The following is a 22,457-nucleotide window of genomic DNA, read 5'->3' as shown; positions in this document are numbered from 1 at the left end:
TCCTTTCCTCGCCCGCGCGCGCAGTCCAGCAAGCAGGCCAGCCCATTTCGGCGCAGACCGCAGCCCATACCGGAGCTCCCTTTCTTTCTTGTTTTTTTTTCTCTTCCACCTGCTCTCTACCGCTGACGGCTCTGGCCCACTTGTCATTATCGGCATGAAACCGTGTTCGTCAGGAACACTCCAGCTCCCCAAACCGCAGCGAGGTCGAATCGATCGATTCTTGACCCCAGGACACGGGATCCACCCTATATAAGTTCCCCAACCCCTCCTCTACCGATTTTTCTTCGTTTCGCCGCCTCCCGTGCCCTAGAACGGCGCCCAGATCTCGCCGGAGTTTGCCGCCGTCTGAAGCTTCTGCCGGTCGATTGCATCGCCTCTGGAGGTTCCCAGCTTCTCCTCCTGCCCCTAGTATCTTCCCCTTGGTCTCGTCTCTCTCCCTCACCTACTAGTTCTCGCAGGGAAGCACCCACCCGAGTGCTTCGAGCTCGCCCCAACGAACACCCCACCGCCCGAGCTCCAGCCACCCTCTGTCGTCATCCCCGCTCGCCACCGACGCCGCTGAGGACGTCGTCGAGACCGCAGCAGAGCTCCACGCCCCGTACGATACCCTCCGGAGTCTGGAGACCACCGGAGCAGGCGCCACCATCGCTGCCCGAGCCGCCGGCGCCGTCCTTCTCCACCTCCGACAACGCCCAGCTCTGTTCTCAGGTGAGCACGTCTCCCAGCCGTCCGATCTTCTTTAAACATCCGGGATTAGATCATCTGTGTTTTTTTATTTCCGAACCGTTATCTGTTAAGTTGCGGCCGTCCGTCGTTTAGCCCTCACAGCGAACACACTCCATCCTATAACGTGCTGCCACGTGGCACATCCACAGCCGCAGCAGTTCTTCAACGAAATCTATTTTGACACAATTTATTTTGGGCAGATTTCATACCAAAATTTCATTTAAGTATATCTTTTAGCCTATAACTCCAATTTAGATGATTCTTTTTCCTGTGTACTCATAGTGACCAGTAGAATACTTCAGAACCAAAATTTCACAATTTTGAACTATTTAAATTTGAATTTGTTTAAATTTGAATTCAAACTTTCGGAGGCCATATCTTTTAAATCGTTGATCCAAATCAGTTGATTCTTTTTGCATTGTGATCCTACTGGCATGTAGATAATATATACCTACGGATATGTTCTGTTAATTAAGTTTTTTATTTGAATTATTTGTTGTTGGCTTTATTGTGATTTATGTGAGTATGGTTTATTTATTGGTGCCTCCATTAATCGTATAGATTGTTCGGAGTGTGAAGCGGATCGGAATTAAGCGTCAGAGTACTTCAACACCGTTCAAGGCAAGTTGCACTTTTGATTATGTTCATCCTATATGTCTGTTGTGCACTGTTATGATATGTTATATGCTTGGTATGCCTCTTATATTGCGTGCCGCCATGTGCGTGTCCTGTTTGCATTGTTTAATTGTATGCTTGGATTTGCTATGGTAGACGTGGGTATGTGTCGAGTGGTGCATGGAAGTGGCGAGTCTTTATAGCTGTAGGCTCGGGACTTTTTCTCCGGTGAATGCGTCACTGGCTGAGCGCTCTATTGTCCCTAGAGAATGCGCCATGACTGAGCGCACTTGGGTTGTCGGGGCTTTTTCTCATGTGAATGCGTCACTGGCTGAGCGCTCTATTGTCCCTTGAGAATGCGCCAGGGCTGAGCGCACTTGAGACATCTTGAAGGTCTTTATCATCTGTGTTGTTTGCACCTTGCCTATGTCATGGAGGTAGGTGAAGGTAGTTTTACGCGAAACCAAACTTGAGTGTTTTGTTTGTCATACTTTGCAGGTAGATGTAGGTTTGCCTTATCATTATGTGTAATTTGCCAATACATTCAATGTATTGACCCTTTGTGGCTGCAACTTATCATGTTGCAGGATATTCAGGTGATCAGTGAGATACAGTAGGGTCGCGAGTCTTCACTCAACATTTTCCCCAGTGGGCATTGACGGGACTCATCATTTGTTAGGCTACATTTCCACTGTTATTATTGAATAAAGCTAGCTATGTGCTACTCAGTTTGTAATACTTTGCGAATTCTGGATCATACGTTATAGTAAATGATGCACTTGTTATTTGATATTCATATGTACTGTGTGTGCTAGCGAGTCGATCCAGGGACTAGCACAGTGAGCACAGAGACATCGAATCTTATCAGGTTCGGGTCGTTACATGCTCGTATCTTCATGTTCCTACTGTACTTAATACGTTCGTACTAGTAGTATAATTTGGGTCAGTCGATTTGTGAAAGAAGTTCGACGGAGCGAAGGAAGAAGACGGCAGAAGAGGTGGAAGAAGCCCTTCTAGCCATCCATGTTGCATCAAACGGCTCACATGAGTCAACTGACCCAAATTGCTCCTTTAGATTGGAGGATCCATGTGGCATTCAAGGTCTTGAAGGTAGATTCCGCGTCCGCACCCGGTTTGCGGGCTCGACGCGCGCGCGACCGGCTTCCGCCGTGACAGCCACCATGCGCGCCTCCTCCATGCGGGCGGAGACGACAATGACACGCTAGTTCCTCCTCGCCGGCGTGCTGGAGCACGCGCTCATCCTCCTCTTCGTACGCTGCGTGCATAGACGCGGCTCCACCAGCTGCTCGCGTGCTTGGCAGCACGGCGGCATCGCGAGTTGGGACTGCGGACGACGTGAGCGGGCGAGCCTTCGGCTTCATGGCACAGGGATGGCGGCGACACGGCGGTGATGGGCGAGAAATTGTTGGCCGGAGCAGGCGGGCACCGGCATGCGCAACGGCGGCGGCGGCATATTGATGAGTGCGCGTGTGGGAGCTTACTTTAGTTTTATATATAAGGTTGGTCAAACTTAAAAGAAAACCGTACTAGTACACGTAAACATTAGACTTAGGCAGCGCATTTATTAGTTAGTACCACAGCGACGATACGGAATCCTGTGCAAGCGCGTGAACCGCGGCCGCGCGGTCGATCGAACGGTGCGTCACCGTGTCGCGCTCGAAGGACATCCACCGAACCTTTTTGTGTGTGTGAAAACAATCCTCGAATATTACTCAACTTTTTTTCCTGTGAAAGTTCTTGACGCTGCAACATTTCCATATATTTGAATTTAGCTCCAGTTCGTGTTTATTTGGATTTGGACATTTTAGGTGCGCCCTAGTTTTTTTTAATACTGATTTTGTGTGTGTGACTGAGAGAGAACGTGTGTATGTGTCCATATGTGTGTGGTGGCGGAAGGGCAATGTGGAGACAGTGTGCGTGTGATACAGACATAGAGAGGTGTGAATGTGCAAATGATCATGCATGAGTGAGACATAGACAGATGCCGATACGTTGTGTATACATGAGAGAACGGTCTTCTAGTTTACTTTGTGTGTGTGTGTGTGTGAGTTTGAGCATGTTGTGAAGTACTATAGACCTTGTATACATCTTGGGATTCGACAATGATTATAACTATTGAATTGTATAGACCATTACATTCGAAGTCAATAGCCTAATATATTTATTTCACAATTTCAACAAATGATTAGTTCACTACAAACTAAGAAAACAAATGTATACTCCCTCCGTTTTTATTTAAGTCCGCGTATTAGCATTGGTCAAAGTCAAGTTTTGTAAACTCTCAGAAAGCTTATAACAAAAAATATTAACATATACAATAACAAATAAATACCATTAGATTCATTATTGAATGTACTTTCACATCATACATATTTGTTATGGTAAATGTTTATATTTTTCTATAAACTTGGTCAAACTTTAGGAAGTTTGACTTCGGTCAAACCTAATATGCAGAGTTTACTACTACTACTCGCTAGTTGCTTAGCCGAATCACTCAACACGCCACACGGGGAGTCTAGTGTCACAAAATTTTGAGGTCGGCGGGAAAATCTCCCGCGACCCTAATTCGAGCAGTGGGAAGTTAACATCATAGCCTTCGAAACAGGCCTACGGATGACGCTTGGTAGGGGGCTGTTTTCGTAACTTCAGGTTCACCCTACCCAGCCAACCCCACCCCGGCACCCAGAGTAGTACACCTGAATACTCCCCATTTTCTATCCCCACCGCAAAATAGACTTCTCCACGGCACCGCAGCCTTCGTGCTCCTCCCCTTTACATCGGCGCACTCGTCCACCGCAGCGCATCTGCCTCATCGATGACCTCGTACGCCGCACTGGAGCCAGTCCACCGTCGTCGTCGTACACGGAGCCTCTTCCCCGGCATCGTCTTCCACGGTCTCGGATCTGCTTCCCGGAAGCCGACGCCAAGCGCAGAAGTACCACCGTCGTGGACAATGAACTGACTCCCGTTGCCGACCATGACTCACAGAGGCCGCCGCGACCATCGTTCTCCTCCTCGATTGGTAATGTGTGTATTGAATCACTTAGCAGTACATGTGCAGTTCCAATTTTGTTCATACCTACCCTTCAAATTTCCTGGGTGCTATTGTTCCTGTAAAAGTAATTGGTTATAGCCTCCATTGTCCAACAGAATATCAGCTTGTAATTGTGCATCGCTCCTGTATCGCGCTGTGCTTGGGTAGGTTTTTCATATGCAACCAGTAGTGTGGCAAATGATGGAAAGGTTTTTAGAACTAGCAAGATGCCCATGCGTTGCATGCATCAAGATGCATTTGTACGAGTAGTTTATCTTGTGGGAGAAAAGGATGAACGAGGGAAGGCCTTATTTGCAAATCTGGAGAGGGGTATGGGTCTCGTTTTGCAAAATTCCCATTTGTTTCCTTCCTCTCTGTCAGATATAAATCGGACGGCCTATATTGCAAGAAAAAAAAGTATAGAGAAAAAAAGTAGACAGTAAAGGAAGTAGAGATAAATGTTAAATATTAAATATTAAATAAATATAATAGTAGAGAAGAGAGTAGAGATAACAGAGACGTCGGAAAAGGATCGCGCGCGCGAGAAAAAGCGGCCGGGCGTGCGCTAGTTCTGGCGCGCGGCGTCCGGCGCGCTTTATAAAATCCAACGCCCTCCCACCGCTCTCTCCCTGCTCTGTGCCTCGCCACCGCTCTCCCCCCCCCCTCTTTTTGGCCTCGCCGCCGCCGGGCCACCATGCCGCCGCGTCGCCGGGAAACTTGGGGATACCGCGGCGTCCGCGCGCGCCCCTCCGGCGGCTTCTCCGCCGAGATCCGGTTCCGCGGGATGCGCCTCGGCCTCGGCAATTTAGACACCGCCAACGAGGCCGCCCGCGCGTACGACGCGGCGGTGTGGCGCCTCCGGTGGCCTCATAGAACATTGAACTTCCCCAACGTGCCGACGCGGGAGCGGGCGCAGGAGCTCGCGCCTCTGCCGCGGCTTAGCACCGACGAGGATCGTCGCGACAACCAGAGGCGGGAGCACCGGCTCGGCATCGCCAAGATGGACGAGGAAGCCATGGCGCCGTGGCGCCAACACTTCCCGCAGGACATCATCAAAGAGCGTGAGTTCTACGCACAAAGGAGGGCAGAGAGGGATAAGAGGAGGGCGGAGCGAGCCGCCTATCGCGAGGACAAGCGTAGGCGAAAAGCGGACGCTCAATTCAACATGAGGCTAGGAGCAGCGTCGCCCTGGGAATCCGACGACGATCGATATCTTCACGCCTACAATCAGACGTCGGAGGAGGACATCACCGAGGAGGGGTCGGACAACGAGGAGTAGTTGAATTATCTTTTTTCATCTATCTATGCTGAGAACTATCCTCTACTCTCTATTATCTACTTCTCGATCTCAGCACTGTAAACACTTTTTTAAAGCCCCGCGCGTTACGATTCTGTTGGAGATGCTCTAACATGGCAGACGAATGCTTTAATGTTGCCCACAAGATGCGCGAGTATTACTAGTATATATTTTTCTTGCCATGTTGAGATTTTAAAACCACGAGTGCGAACATGCAGAAGAGCAATGAAGACCAAACACGGGATATTCGGGCATCTTCAAGGAGTGTGGCAAGTTAAAGAGGAGCTGCACCGAACCTGTAAAACGAGCTTTGGTAAGTAACACCCTTTCAATTACTTTCGTGTAGCCTCGTGTTCTTCGATGTGTATATGTTGTAGTTTCTGTTTCTCTTAAGCGTGGTGTTCTTCGATGTGTAATAAGAAGAGTCTTAATCGTCCTAATGCTTTTTTTAGCTTGATGTAGGAAGTGGGTGTTCTCACCTTGTAGTCTGTTTTTATTTTTTTTCCTTTTGAATTCACTTCTCCGAGTTCTGTTTATCTGGCTTCTACTAAATGGATCTAGGTTGCTCTGAGTATTGATCTAAAAAAGAATTAACTTCATGTCAGGATGCAGTTCCTGCGAGGAGGGAAGTATGGTCAACCTCGAGATCATGTTTCCAAAATGAGGCTGGATTACACACAAGGTGTCAGTTCCCTAATGATGCTGGATTAGACACAAGGTGCAAATTCCCAGATGATGCTGGATTACACACAAGCCAGGTGGAGTCGTCAGCTGTTCGTGTCCTCGTGGAGTTAGTAAAGGCTGAAAGAAAGCGTGCAGCAGCCCTTAAGAATGTAGTTGAGTTCCTGAAGAAGCGAAAAGAGCAATCAGATGCTCTCTTCACCCAAGCCAAAGAAGAGATGGAAGAAGCCAGAAATAAGCTAGCAGGGGCAGAGCAGGCTAGGCATCTCCTGCTATCTAAAATTGTTGTCAATACAAAATTTCCTTCATAATAGCTAGGTTCAAATGTTTATCCAGTCAGCATGCCTATTGTGATATCCGTGCATCTACTGATGTGGCACAAAATGTTTTTTTCGGGTCATGTAATAACAGCGATTACTTTCCAAACAATATCAGACGAAGCATTGGACATGGTATAATTCACGCGCAAGCCCGACATTCCAAGTTCAACTTCCACATCAAACTCATGTTCACAGATATCTGCACATTCATACATAATGTCCACAACCGTGATTCACGTCAAAGCCAAAAAAAATGTGAGGAGAGTTATAAATAAAGAAAATCCTCTACTAGTTCCTGCTACCAGTGCGAGCACAACAAGTCAAGACCATGCGTAAATTAATTATATTTTAGTCATTTTTTGTGTTCTAAAATGCCTGCCGGCTCGCGGAAGGACGTGTTGCCGACACACGCGCGAATTCAATGAAGGCAGGCGGGGCAGTCTTAAGCTGGTTGCACGCAGCGAGGAGGCGTGCTCAGCCGGGCCTGCAGCGAGTGTGGCCCTCTTGGTCGGCGTGCCGGTTCAATGCCTGCGCTATGAGAGGTCGCGTCCGTGTCAGAGCAATCACTCCCTCCAGTCCTTTTTTGTTTGGGTATAACAAAATCTCGTTTTCCATTCACATTTTACAAGTAAAATTCATGGACAAACTTTGACCCAAAGTACGATGGGGACTAGTAAACCAGAATGGAGGTAGTAGTTTTTTTTTAATCAAAGAAGGGTTTCCCCTTCCGATTTTCATTACTGAAAACCAGCATCTAAATCTAAACCATAGTATTTGCCCTAGAACTACCAGGTTCAACATCTCGCAACATAAACCCATACAACCTCCATCGCAAAAAAAACCATACAACCATACGCCAAGGAGGTACGTAGTACTATGAATTCCATTTTCGCTCCATACCAATCGTTCTAAAAACTACTTACTACTTATAACGCGCCATTGAAAATCGGAACTCTTAACCCCGCTAAAAAAACGATATTTTAGACGTGGCTACTTGATCTGTGGCAACTGGCGAGCCACCGTGCTCCAAGTCGTTCACCTGTGGTCCCGACCATCAACTCCTACGGATCAAATTATCACGCGAGGTGACTATTCCTACAAAGGTGCTCCACCACGTACCCGGTACCCGCGAATGCAGCAATCGTGCACCTAGGGTTTTAGGGTTTATTTGTTAACGTCGCCTTTACGTAACACTCATGTGTGCGAGACAGCGAGAGGCCGACTGCGTGCGTGCGCCTCTTCTCTTCGTATATGTGCTCCACCGTTTGTCTGGTGTCCAAAAAATTATAATAACTACTAGCAATGTGCCAATGCGTTGCCACACGATCAAAGTAGATTAATACATATTCACCGATTTGATAGAAAAAAAGTCTAGTTTTGAAATACGTATATCACTAAAAATATGTTATGTTTCACTCAAAATATATTCCTTTGGCGGTTTTGATGAGATAAGGGAGGAATGTTGTTGGTTTCAAGATTCGAGAAGTGGTATATGTCTAATTTCTACTCTTACTAGCAAGATGCCCGTGCGTTGCACGGAACATCAAGATCTTGTGGGAGAAAAGGATGAACGAGGGAAGGCCTTATCTGCAAATGTGGTGAAGAGTGCGGGTAAATTGCCATATTTTCCTTCCTATCCGTCAGATATAAATCGGACGACCTACATTGCAGGATGGCAGGCCCACCATCATCACCAACTCTATTTTTTATCCCTACTCTTATAAAAAGCATTGTCGGTGATGATCGTGTGCCTGCCATCCTGCAATATAGGCCGTCCGATCTATATCTGACGGATAGGAAGGAAACTATGGCAATTTTGCAAAAAGATACCCACACCCCTCTCCACATTTGCAAATAAGGCCTTCCCTCGTTCATCCTTTTCCCCCACAAGATAAACTACTCATACAAATGCATCTTGATGTTTCGTGCAACGCATGGGCATCTTGCTAGTTGTTGCAAAAAGCCCATCTGTGTGAGAGAGAGAGGGAGAGTGGAGGAGGACGGAGTGCATGTGTGACAAAGACACAAGGAGTGTGTGTGCGATAGGTATCAGCTTAAAATGAGGCGATAGTGTGTGTGTGCACGATCGAGAGGGCGTATCTCAAGAAGGGAAGAAAAATCTACATAGATACAAGGAGCGGGAGAGAGACATGTATGCGATGGTGGAATCACGAGTGTGCGGGTGTATAAACCTATCTAGAGGCTAGCTAGTCGATAAATGTTTGTGAGAGAAATACGAGTCGGGGTGCGAAAGCGAGAGTTTTGTGTGTGTGAGAGAGAGACGGTAGTCGGGAAGGGGAGTGGAAGCAGGAGTTGTGTGTGTGTGTTTGTGTGAGAGAGAGAGGAGACGGTAGTCGGGGTTGTCTGATCGGTAAACAAATGAATAATGTCAGTCTGGGATGGAGATGAAAATGTTGTGTCTACAGGAGAGAGAGAGTAATTTTAGTGGTATGAGTCATATGTAGAGACATATAGGGTGTGTGAGAGAATCCCATAGAGAGAAAGACAAAGTGAAAGACGAGTGGAGACTGTGTGTGTGGCGGTGAGAAAGAAAGCTTAGGTACCGAGTGATACCAGAGAACAGTAGAGACGTGAGAGATAATGAAAATCGTGTAATGTATAATGATAGGGAGAGTGTGACACTTCTCAAGGGAGACGTCGAGAGACCAGCCGCCCACGCGACCCGGAGGGGTAGTAACACTGACCACGCACCCGTACATCAGCCTCCTGTCAGTGTCAGCGTCAGCGGCGTCGCCCCTGACGCACATTACAGAGACGAGGCGGCGGCCTGCGCGGGCCTCGCCGGTGCCCACGATCAAGAGGAAGATGCTGCCGTCCTCCTCCGAGACTAGCAGGCGGCGGTGATCCTCCAGCGACTCCGGCATGGTGAACGGGTAGCACGTCTCGTACTTGATGTTCTCCGCCAAGGGCCAGCAGTGACCGCTGCACGCATCCGTGAGGTGATGCACCATGTCCGCCGGCGAGCCACAAAACGACATCGGGCACTCATAGGAGTGGACGAAGGGCTCCTTGGAGGCATCGACCAGGCCGTCCATGAAATGGGAGTGGCTGTAGGGGACGTTGCGCCAGTTGAATATATGAGCAAGTTACTACGAGATTTAATCCGAATAAGCACAAAATAAATCATGACGGCTATAACAGAGATGAAACTAATCATGTGGACTAGCATAGTAGTAGGATACAGAGTAGAAACATGAATTCTACCACGATTTCGAATAGGAAGGACAGAAACACATACCGTGCAACGGGAGCAGCACCGTTGGCGTTGAGGTTGTCGCCCATGATCAAACACCACGTAGACACGGTCTTTGAGCACGGTTCGTAGTCGTTCCACGCTCGGGCATTGAAGTTTGTAACTATTTTAGATTAGAATATACTACTCCTCCGGTGCTAGTAGTAGAGCAGAGTCCTACTCTACTACTCTACTCAAGCAAGTTAGGGCATAGCACTGTAGGGAGTACTAGTACTGTGATCACTCAAGCAAGTTGTCTAGCATCGACATGACCCTACGCTGTTGGTATGTGTCTCGTAAGTCAAGCGGCGTGCTGTAGTCATCATCACCTGTCCACTTCCCGCAGCACATATTCGCTTCTCCATCTTTGTCCGCACATAATCTCGTCCAATCTTCCATCCCTGCTAACAATGGCAGAACCGAGCAGCGTCCGCCGAAAGAGTGGCTGGAATTTGCTCCCCACAGAGGTAATCAAGCTCATTGTTTCGCGTGCGGACAATCTCAGTACCATGCCGCTCACCGCGTGCTCATCGGGGCTGTACCGTTTACTCAAAGCCCTCAGGCCGAAGCTTTTTAAGCCAGCTCCTTGCTTGCTAATGCCGCCTGGTCTTCAGAAACGGCGTGTCACGCAGCATAACGATCGTAGGGTGGCGAGCATCAACCCCCTTGACCGCGATCCGATCCCCGTCAGCCTCAACTACATTAACTGTATGTACTGGGTCGGCATGAACACGTCTTGGATAGTGCTCGTCGACGGTCGCGGCAGCTGGATGCTCGTGGAGGTCTACACCCGGCGATTGATCCCCCTTCCTTCGATTAACACTGCACTGCTTTGGCACCGCGGCCCAGAATACTCGGAATGTTACAGTAGCCAACATGATACCAAGTTTGATTTGCTCAAGGTTGTAATCTGCCAAGTGCCCACAAGATCTGCGAATTATAAAGACTTCAGGCTAATTGCGTTCTTCAACCGCGGTCTCGCCTATCTGACAGGTCACTGCGGTAAGTGGATAAATCTGCACGTCCATCGCAGGATCATACATCCTCCATGGTTCTCTGATGCCATTGAACACAAGGGCTTCATTTACGCTGTCGACTCCTTCTATGGCTGGACGTATTGCTGGCCTACTCTAGTCATCGCTACGAACGGCTGTTACAGCAGTATGTTACTTTCCTATGATATCATGATGGCTTGCTTATATTACTGTCAACATTTGCTGAAAAAATATTCATGCTCATAACATGCTGTTCTTAAGATTGACTAAATCAAGAGCCCTTTTTTATTTGACTCCAACTTGATATGATGTTGTAGGCCGCCTGGTGTCCCTACCCTTCCTAATCCCAGAACCTTTCAAAGAAAAGCGGCATGGCAGTTGCAGGTGGTTCCTGGCTCGATCAGACGACGGCGAAAGATTGATGATCGTTCGCACGTACCGGACGTGTTGTTTCGCGGAATACAATCACAGTCACTGCAAGGTCTTTGAGCAGGATCCCAGCTTCTCTGGGCCTTCAGGAATTTTTGACTGGAGGCTGGTAAGTAGCCTTGGTACACGCTCTCTATTTGTGGGATTGAATTATCCGATTAACCAGGAGATAACCGACGGCAAGGATCATGATGGCAGCGCGGTTTCGTTCATTAGGCAAAACTGTGTGTACACAGCGTACCATGCGTCTCTGCATGCACCATACCCTGATATGTGCCGCCACGCTCTGCAACCCAAAGTAGGAGAGAGGGTCGCAAGTATCAGACTTCGACCTGCTGGCTGGAGTTTCCCCCGTCAGGCACCCATCTGGTTCAAGCCGTCAGCCAATCTCCACAGCTTAATAAATAGTAACATCTAACTGAGCCAGTTAGTTAGATGCGTACACTTGGTGTAGTAGGATCTTTATTTAGTTTGATGCATCCACTTGTTCTTTTTTGGTATCCCTTTTGTAATGATGGCTGATGTTTGGTTTGGAAGAGAGAGCTGTGTCTTCACTCTTCTGGCCTGCTTACTGCTTCTGTTGCACCCCCAGCCCTGGTTGCTGCTGCTGTTTTCAATGTACAATTAGTAGTATATTTCGTCTATTGGTTGAATAAATGTGTTGTTAGAACGACAAACACAATGTTTTGGAAGTCGTTGCACGGTTCAATCCTTTAGTGCCCCGTACCGTACGTAGCGCATACTATTTTTCATACGGAACACATTTTCCACTTGTTGATAACATGCGGCCCACTGATGAAGTCCCAATAGAGAAGCCCATAATTAACTGGAAGGGATGCTCTCACATGAAATCGGCCCAGGTACATGCTCATGGTCCCCTAAACATAAATAAGTAAATAAATAAATAAATAAAGCTAAATGCTCATGCACCAGTTCTTTGGGAAAATAGGTAGCCCAGTATTTCTTTTTGAAGAATACCCAAGCTAGGCCTATTTGTTTTCTCCGAATTACTGGGCTGCAAATCTTTCAAGACAAGGAGGGATGCATTCCGGCTTGGCTTAAGAGTATGGTCAATGTCTGTTAAAAGTAATATCAAAAGGGGTTGAAATTCCAAAAAAATTATAGCAAATGGGATATAAGTTTCTTTTTTTGTTTTTGTTCTTCACTGATATCTTATACGTATTTCATTGGATTTAACATGACATAGCACTAATTTATTTTTAAATTTGTTTTAGTATGGCTATTAATTTTTGGATTAAGAATATTTCGTTCCCCAGCAAAAATTTGCGAATTTTCAAAATTTCCCACATATTTAGTTAATTTTTTGACCCTGGTACTGACCAGAAAATGGCCAGCAATTTTAAAAATGGAAAACGGGCTGCAATAAATTCCATATGAATTAGAAAATGAGTAAAAATTATAAAAATAATAGCAAATGGGCTGTACACGCCACAGATTTCGAGGCTGACTTGTTTACGCAAGGCTTTGTCAGTGAACACACGATTCTAGCAGCAGTGACTGTTGGATCTCCATCCAACGGCCGACGTGCTTCGTCAATCTCTGATCTTCCTACTCCAGCCGCCTAAACTAGCGCCGGCGGGACTGCCTGCTCCCTCCTCTTGTGGCCCGCTGTGATGCCGCGCAGGCTTCCCCGGCCCACCCTACTCCCTCCGCTGGCCTGGCCGCACGCAATCAACTGCCTCCTTATTACGCGAAAAAATGATTCCTCCCACTGACATCTGGGGCACACCGGTTGGGAGGCTGACCTGTGGGCCTACTAAGTTGACGCGTACGCAGGGCTTGTCGTCAACAAACGATTCTAGCAGCAGTAATCGTTGGATTTGAATCGAACGGTCCTGCTGCTTCTTCAATCGCTGCTCTTATTGCACCAGCCGCCCAAACCAGCGCCGGGGAGACCGCCTGCTCCTGCCTCCAGTGGCCGGCTGTGCTGCCGTTGAGGCCTCATCGCCCCCTACTACTCCCACCGCTAGCCAGGCCCTGCGGCGACGGCAGCCTCACACCGCAGCCGAACCAGTGAACCCTCGTACTCCTCTCCGCGTGGGCATCCACTGCCGCGTCTTCCCCGGCTCCGCGTCGTCCACTTCCTAGGCCTCGCCGTTGTCCACCGCCTTGGTGCTCTCGGCGCGGCGTGGTCAACGTGGTCAACGACATTCCATCGGAAGAGTACTGTATGTGGAGAGGCTGACAGCTGGGTCCACGGCCACAGTCCAGTTTTTTTGTGATTTGCCAAGTAAGTCGCTTTGTCAGGCCTGTTGGGTTGCAAATCTTTCAAGACGAGGAGAGCTTTCATTCGGCTGGCCGAGAAAATGGCCCATCAGTAACGAGAAATGGGCTGTACATTTTTAAAACACATCAAACCGGCAATTAGTTTCAAATATCTTTTTTTTCATTTCGAGATTTTACATTAAATTAATTTTTATGCGTGGAGAATTTGTTGGATTTTATATTGATATACATTTATTTTTAAAATTAGTTTGAATGTGAGTCGAAATTTCGAGATTAAAAACAGTTCGGACCGCACCGAAATATGCAAAATTTCGTATAATTTTTTAACCGTGGCCACAATATGGCCTGTAATGCTAACAAAAAGAATATGGGCTCCAAAAAAACCTTAATAATTAGCAAATGGGCTGTAAATTATTAGAAATAATGGCAGATGGGTTGTATGCTGTTTTCCACAGATTTGAGGCTTTCCTAAAAAAAAGGTTGACGCACAAGCACTGACTGTTGGATGTCCATCCAACGGCCGTCGTGCTTCTTCAATCTCTGCTCTTCCTGCTCCAGCCGCTCAAACAAGCGCCGGCGGGACTACCTGCTCCCTCCTCCCCGCGGCCGGCTCTGCTGCCGCGCAGGCCTCACCGCCCCACCGTACTCCCATCGCTAGCCTAGCCATCCCTCTACTCACCCACACCTGTTGTTATTCTCCGGCGACGGCAGACGAACCAGTAAACCCTCGTACAGTCGTACTCCCCTCCGCGTGGGAAACAACTGCCGAGTCTTCCCTGCCTCCGTGTCGTTCCCTTCCTAGGCCTCGCCGTCGTTCACCGCCCTGGTGCTCTCGGCGTGGCCTGGTCAACGTGGTCAACGACCGACATGCATCTGAAGTCACTACAAAAAAAATACACTTGCGTGATGATACGTGTTTGTCACAGTAGGTCGCGTTTTTTGTCATGCATGTACATCCATGACAAATTTATGACAGAATCAAGATAGTCATACCTGTGCTGTCGTAGAAGTGTTCCATGACATTACCAAAATTATCATCACGGAAGTGTCCACTTCCATGACGATAAATCGCGCGTCACAGAAGTGCTTTCGTCAAGGGTGACCGACACGTGGCATCCATCGCAACGGAACGCCGTTAAGCTATCGGGTCGGGTTTTGGATCCAATAACCCGTTAACAGCCCCGACCAATGGGGATTTTCCATGTGTAAAATCATCATTGGCTGGAGGAGACACGTGCCAGGTCCGCGTTGGCACAGGTGTCACTCATCCAATGGGCGAGACGCGCCTATGATATGTTGACACGTGGACCGGCCCATCAAGTTGAAATGGGCCGGCCCAACTGAAGGCCCACAAGATTTTGCGGACCATAATGGGCCGGCCTAGCTAAAGGCCCACGAGATTTTGCGGACCATAATGGGCTGGCCCAGCTAAAGGCCCACAAGATTTTGCGGGCCATAATGGGCCGGCCCAGGTAAAGGCCCACAAGATTTTTGTGTGCCATAATGGGCCGGCCCAGGTAAAGGCCCACAAGATTCTTGCAGATCATAATGGGCCGGCCCAGCTAAAGGCCCACGAGATTTCGCCGACATTAATGGGCCGGCCTAGCTGTAGGCCCACAAGATTTTGAGGACCCTAGTAGGCCGGCCCATTAACTGGCTGCCATGTTTTGGGCCAAATGCCGGCCCATATTTGATCCGATCCATTAATGGGCTGCCACGCTCCGGGCCTAATAGTGGCCCATATGAGATCCGGCCCCTTAAAAGCCTACCACGTTCTGGGCCAAATTACGGCCCAGATCAAGTCCGGCCCTTTAAGAGGCTTTGGGCTCAATTATGGCCCATATCAGATTCGGCCCGTCAACTGGACACTATGCTTTTGGGCCCACTTGCTAAAGGCCCACTTAGTAATTCGGCCTGATATTAGTTTTGGCCTGTTAAGGGCCCGTTTAACATTTCGGCCCTATATTAGTTTCGGCCTGTTAAAAGCCCGTCATATAGTTGGGCCTAACTACGGCCCGGTTTGCATCCGGCCTGCTCGCAGCCGATATCTGATTGGGCCAAACAAGGACCGAGACAATTTTGGCATGTTAAAAGCCCGTGATTTGATTCGCACAATCATGGGTCGGGGTTCATTTCGGGCTGCTCCGGCCCGTGAGCTGTTCGGCACGTTTCAGGCCCAACCTACATCGTGATTGCATGACGGCCCGATTATGTACCGTAATTTGACGGTTTGGCCGGTTTACTGCGAAGACAGGATATATATACAGTAAAATAACTGCAGCATCATGAATAAGAAAAAACCTAGACTATACAATAAAGAAATTACGGCATATTACATCCACTGGGCATCAAAGTTCGCCACTATGATAATAAAGCACAAGCAGACAGCAGATTACATACACTGGGCATCAAAGATCGCCACCAGTGCAAATAAACACGCCGACAAAATTATATACAAAACCGACAGCACTTCAATAGAGTTCAAGAAAGGTTAGCCCTGCTGGGGAGCTGCAGCGCAAGCAGCTGAGCAAGATGACGAGACTGCGCTTGTTCAACACTTATATCTTCCTCACTCTAAAAGATAAACAAGCAGACAGATGACAGGTTTTGCACATAAAAGTATCAGTGCTGACAATTCATCACATTTCTTACTGACGAATAAAGTGACATAGTTTAAAATTGCATTAACACAATATGGTATTGTTCAGGTCAAGACATGGCAGGAAATGACATTGTGAAGGAGTTGGCAGCTTCACGACACCACTGGATTACAGATCAAGAACTCATAAGTATCAATGGTTAGTGTGCTGTCAATTTATACCATTTCAGATTGGCAAATAAAGAGATGGTTTAAATAATAGTAGAATGATATGACATTGTTCATAGTTAAGACATTGCAGAATATGACATTGTGCTGTAGTGGGTAGGTTCACCACACCACTGGATTACGGATGAAGAACAGAAGCATGCATGCAGTGCAAAAGAAGATCACTTGCTCTGTATAGTTTAATTTACATGGTATGAAGAAGGAACTTGGTTGTACAACTGAAAACTTAAATTGAGAAAGGACAAACTTTTGTTTATGAACTACATAATAAACTTTAGACAAGCAATTTGATGCAAACACCAAAAATAAACAGCTGTTGCAGTCATGCCTAACCAAATATATACAACAAAGTTTGAAGGCTGATGGGGGGGCAATTCAAGAAGTTCACCACAGAATCTTCTTCAAAAGCATTGCCTTTATTCTACATTTTGTTAAGAGTAAATATAGATGTGATAATATACGAAAAAATGGAGAATATTTAAGATAAGATGAAGAGTGATGCTACATAACCAAGTAGCTATAAATGTAAGTGCACCGATACAAGCAAAAGGTACAGCCAAGAGCAATGCACAGCTAAACTTCTTCAGTACCAACCTTATGGTAAGAGTAAATATAGATCTGATGTGTAGAAAATGGGGCAAAGGAAAATAAGCTGCAGAGTGATGGTACATGAACAACTACCTGTCATTATAAGTACACTGATAAAGGACAGCATGTACTTACAAGAACAATGCAGAGCTAAAAAAACATTGGCATTGGATATATTCTACACTAATGTAACCATTCATACAGATCAGATAATTTGGAGCGAACAATTGATAAGCAAGCTATCATGCATACCGCTGTCACATAATGAACCAGGTATGTATGCAAGTATAGTGATACAGGACAACAGGTACTAACAAGAGCAAAGCAGCGGGCAGCATATTTGCGATATCCTGTCGTTCTTGTCAAACCGGAATTCTTCTTCGAGCAGATTTCCTGCAAAAAAGATCCATAAGGCACATGCGGAAAAGTAGAAGTTCAAATTGTCATGTGATTTCATAGACAGTACCTAATCCTGGGAACGAGACCAGTGCATAACAAGGTTTTTCCATTCAATATCTTCTAAATTTAGCACAGGAGACTTCACCGGAAATTCGTTTATAGACTTGCCATCAAAGTGTGATTTCCTCAGGTAACACCGATACTGCTGCGGTGCTTCCTTGAAAAGCACAAGCAAGCTTTGCTCGTCATGACTATCCAGATTGACCCTCGCCTAGTTACAACAATGTAATGTAAATCATTGATGTGTTCAATCAGCAGAAAACAGGAAAATAATAACCATGAATAATAGCACTTACACGTAAGTTGGACAGGAAGATGTGAAAATGGTGTTTGTCTTCACAATAATCTTCCCATGATGGGAATATATGCACGTAGTCCCTAACAACATTGAAAGCATTGTCTTTTAAACTGGGAATAAATGGAATGGGGTTCCAATCTGCAGGAATTGGCCGTCTCTGCAGTTGGGATAGGTCTTCGGCCAGTGGACTTGCTGTACTTTTTGCTGGAGTGGGATTTTTCTGTGGTACAGCTGGTGCTATGGCAAATGAAATCGGTATACCTTTTGCTGGAGTGCATGTCCTGTGTGGTGGGGCTAGTGGTGTGGCCAGTGAAGTATGGGTACAGTCTGCTGGAGTCGGTCCTACGTTTTGTGTCACTGGTTGTACAGCCAATATAAGTGGGGTGCTGTCTGATTTCTCCAACACCACCATGTTTTTCAAGGACTTTGCTGGTGCTCCTTCAGGTTCGGCAATCACCCTCTTCCTTTTTGATGTCTGATGCACAAGAACAGCATTTGAGTGGAAAAACATGGTATGATGACAGATGGAATATGTATTGATAATGGATGGGCATGGCATCTCGACATATATGATGAGTAAACTAAGCAGATGGCGGTGCAACAAAGTAGAAGGAATGCAAGACAACGTATGCAAGATACCCGCAATCAATAAAACATTGCCAAATTAGTACAGGCACCTTGATGGGTGAACGGGATAGGCCATCTGCCTTTGACTCCTCGAGGTTAGAATAGTCATTAGGATCATATTCTGAACAAGAATCAACAGGTGGGGAGCGTATGAGTTTCATTGCATCCAGAATGGCACTCAATGCCTTGGTGCCAATTTTGTTAGTCATTGCAGTGTTTAGCTTCAAGAGTGGACTGCTGCTAGTGCGACACAAAGCAGCTACACAGATCATAGTGTAGATATAACGGGGAAAACCGTAAGCATCAGAGTAAAATCAGCAAAGTGGAACTTACTGGAATATATGTGCTAGTATTGCCGGTACGGCTAGAAAGGCTTCTCTTCAAGTGAAGGTGCGGTACTGTTAATATCAGTGTTACTCTCAAAGGCGACACAGCTCCCCACGTTTCCTTGATATTCTTATAGGATTTAAGTGGGCAGGTGACTACAAATCCTATTCCTATGTTCACAAGATCCTACGAATCAAAGAGGCTCAAAGTGTCCATCACAACCGACCGTATAGACCTCTACACTGCAAAAGTCCCTGCTCATCTTCAGTACAAGGAACATACTGTACCACTATCATACTCCCTCCGTTCCAAAATATAAGTCTTGGTAGAGATTTCCACTATGGATCACATACATATGTATCCAGATACATTTTAGAGTGTAGATTTACTCATTTTGCTCCATATGTAGTCCATGGTGGAATCTATACAAAGACTTGTATTTAGGAACGGAGAGAGTACATATTAAAGAAGAACGGAAGAGGAACATGGTAAAGAAGAGAAAGCAGATTTTGGATAATAAAATGTTGGTTGCGCAGTGCCCACACATGATGAACCAGAGCGCATTAAGAATGCAACTCCCAGCTGTCTCTCGACCATTTCAGGCGGTTGGATGAAGATCCTACGTCTCCTAACCCATCTTCTTCCTCGTCTCTGATTCTTCCCATACAAAACACCGCACGGGCTGCCGGCCGGACCACCGGCCCCCGCCGCCTGTGTTCCTCCGCCACCCCACCCCCCACCCCCACCCCAACCCCCACCCGCGTCGAGTTTTCTTCGTTCGGCGAGGCCCCACAACCACCCGAGCCCCTTCGTTCGCACCGACGAACTCCGGCGAGCTCGGAAAAATTGTCTGACCCAATTTTGAAATTTAGTCTACTGTGATTAACTAGTGTGGAATATAAAAGGGAAAAACCATAAGCATTGGGAGTATAGTGTTGAGCGTGCCATGGCGGATCTGAAGGTGCAAACCGGACAAAGGCAACTTCACAACCAAGACAAGAAATCAGAGTAAAGCAGTGACGATCTATTTTCTTGCTGCGATAAATAAGTTGAGCAGATACGAAAGAGTACCGCCTCTGGTGCGGCGTCGTGTACGCATCTGCTGAGAATTTGACGGTGCTGCGGTAGCGATGGCTGTCGGCGGCGTGGAAGCAGATCTAGGAGGGTAGACGGTGGCGGTGGGGCGCGGTGGATGAGACGGTCGTAGGAGCGGCGCCGACAAGGTGGACGACGGCGGGGATGAAGCGAGAGGACGGGATGCAAGGATCCTGGTCCGAAGCCGTGGATGAGAGAGGTCGATCTCTTGTAATGGACGGCGGCGTCGGGGTATCAGCTCCGGCATGGTGGAGGAGGACGGCGGTGGATGGGGTGGCGGACGACGGCGGACGGAGGAGGGTGGGGTGGAGAGGGTGTTTTGGTGCCCACGGAGTACGAATGGGGAAAAGGGAGGTAGAGAGGAAGGGGGGAACCATGTATTCAGGGCGCGCTTGTCTCAAATGCGAGGAAATTTACAAACTTAGCCCCCGTTTCAAATTTCTACTACATCACAGCAACATTAGTTGGTTGGGGATAGGACGGTAATCTCGCATACACCGAATTTTGCCGACGAGAGTTTGTTTTTGGCGCCCACCGTGTATGAATATGAATCGTGGAGGGAGTCAATTTCGGCCGAGAACACACTGTGTTTTGGCGCCCACCGTGTATGAATCCGGGTGAGAGGCGGTTACGTCGCGTTTGGGTGAAATTACAAACCTACCCCTATTGAAACCTATATAAATCCAGCAGATAGGCTTTGCGTGGCAGGGATAGGCAGTAGTGATTTCCATCTCGCAGATTTTGGTTTCGGGCGGTTACTGCGACTTTCCCCGCTTCGTTCAAATTTTGCAAAGTGCACGTTTACCGTGCCAACTCAATTCGAATCCCGTTTGTATTCTATTTTTTTCGGGCGGGATCCATTTTCAATTGGAATTACATTCTATATACATCATTTTTTATATATACTTTCAAAAGCACAACAAATAATTCTGCTCCTTTATATGTATAATATGATTTACAAATACAACGATCTCGAAATCTTAAGGTTGAATTCAATTTTTTTTAACCAAATTATGTTCTACTAAAATGTATGGATCAGTAATATCTACATATTAAATAACATAGATGTGCGTGAATTCATATGAGTATGCATGTTTGATAGATCAATTTTGGTTCGAGTATGGATTACATGTATCATCATCTCGAATTCAAATATTTGAATCCCTTTTTTGTTCACTCCTTTCACGCCCATCTCTCTCGCACGCATGCTCCTTCAGGTAGCTATCACTCTCTTTTCTCTAGCTCACCCGCACACTCACTTCATGTTTCTCCTATCCTCGCAAACATGGTCTCTCGACGTCTCCCTTGAGAAGTGTCACACTCTCCCTATCATTATACATTACACGATTTTCATTATCTCTCACGTCTCTACTGTTCTCTGGTATCACTCGGTACCTAAGCTTTCTTTTTCACCGCCACACACACAGTCTCCACTCGTCTTTCACTTTGTCTTTCTCTCTATGGGATTCTCTCACACACCCTATATGTCTCTACATATGACTCATACCACTAAAATTACTCTCTCTCTCTCCTGTAGACACAACATTTATTGCGGTCTCCTTTTCGTCTCCATCCCAGACTGACATTATTCATTTGTTTACCGATCAGACAACCCCGACTACCGTCTCCTCTCTCTCTCACACAAACACACACACACAACTCCTGCTTCCACTCCCCTTCCCGACTACCGTCTCTCTCTCACACACACAAAACTCTCGCTTTCGCACCCCGACTCGTATTTCTCTCACAAACATTTATCGACTAGCTAGCCTCTAGATAGGTTTATACACCCGCACACTCGTGCTTCCACCATCGCATACATGTCTCTCTCCCGCTCCTTGTATCTATGTAGATTTTTCTTCCCTTCTTGAGATACGCCCTCTCGATCGTGCACACACACACTATCGCCTCATTTTAAGCTGATACCTATCGCACACACACTCCTTGTGTCTTTGTCACACATGCACTCCGTCCTCCTCCACTCTCCCTCTCTCTCTCACATAGATGGGCTTTTTGCAACAACTAGCAAGATGCCCATGCGTTGCACGAAACATCAAGATGCATTTGTATGAGTAGTTTATCTTGTGGGGGAAAAGGATGAACGAGGGAAGGCCTTATTTGCAAATGTGGAGAGGGGTGTGGGTATCTTTTTGCAAAATTGCCATAGTTTCCTTCCTATCCGTCAGATATAGATCGGACGGCCTATATTGCAGGATGGCAGGCACACGATCATCACCGACAATGCTTTTTATAAGAGTAGGGATAAAAAATAGAGTTGGTGATGATGGTGGGCCTGCCATCCTGCAATGTAGGTCGTCCGATTTATATCTGACGGATAGGAAGGAAAATATGGCAATTTACCCGCACTCTTCACCACATTTGCAGATAAGGCCTTCCCTCGTTCATCCTTTTCTCCCACAAGATCTTGATGTTCCGTGCAACGCACGGGCATCTTGCTAGTAAGAGTAGAAATTAGACATATACCACTTCTCGAATCTTGAAACCAACAACATTCCTCCCTTATCTCATCAAAACCGCCAAAGGAATATATTTTGAGTGAAACATAACATATTTTTAGTGATATACGTATTTCAAAACTAGACTTTTTTTCTATCAAA

General features: G+C 46.8%; 1 long non-coding RNA gene across 1 annotated transcript; it reads left to right on the top strand.

The window, feature by feature from the left end:
* Positions 1-233: 233 nt before the first annotated feature.
* On the top strand, positions 234-2,131 carry LOC123141821 (uncharacterized). The gene is made up of 3 exons (XR_006470436.1): positions 234-382; positions 459-708; positions 1,288-2,131. It is a non-coding gene; the product is annotated as an uncharacterized lncRNA (long non-coding RNA).
* The last annotated feature ends 20,326 nt before the right edge of the window (positions 2,132-22,457 follow it).

Source organism: Triticum aestivum, chromosome 6D (assembly GCF_018294505.1).
Source record: "Triticum aestivum cultivar Chinese Spring chromosome 6D, IWGSC CS RefSeq v2.1, whole genome shotgun sequence".
In the NCBI taxonomy this organism is placed as follows: domain Eukaryota; kingdom Viridiplantae; phylum Streptophyta; class Magnoliopsida; order Poales; family Poaceae; genus Triticum; species Triticum aestivum.
This window is presented reverse-complemented; position numbering and strand designations above follow the sequence as displayed.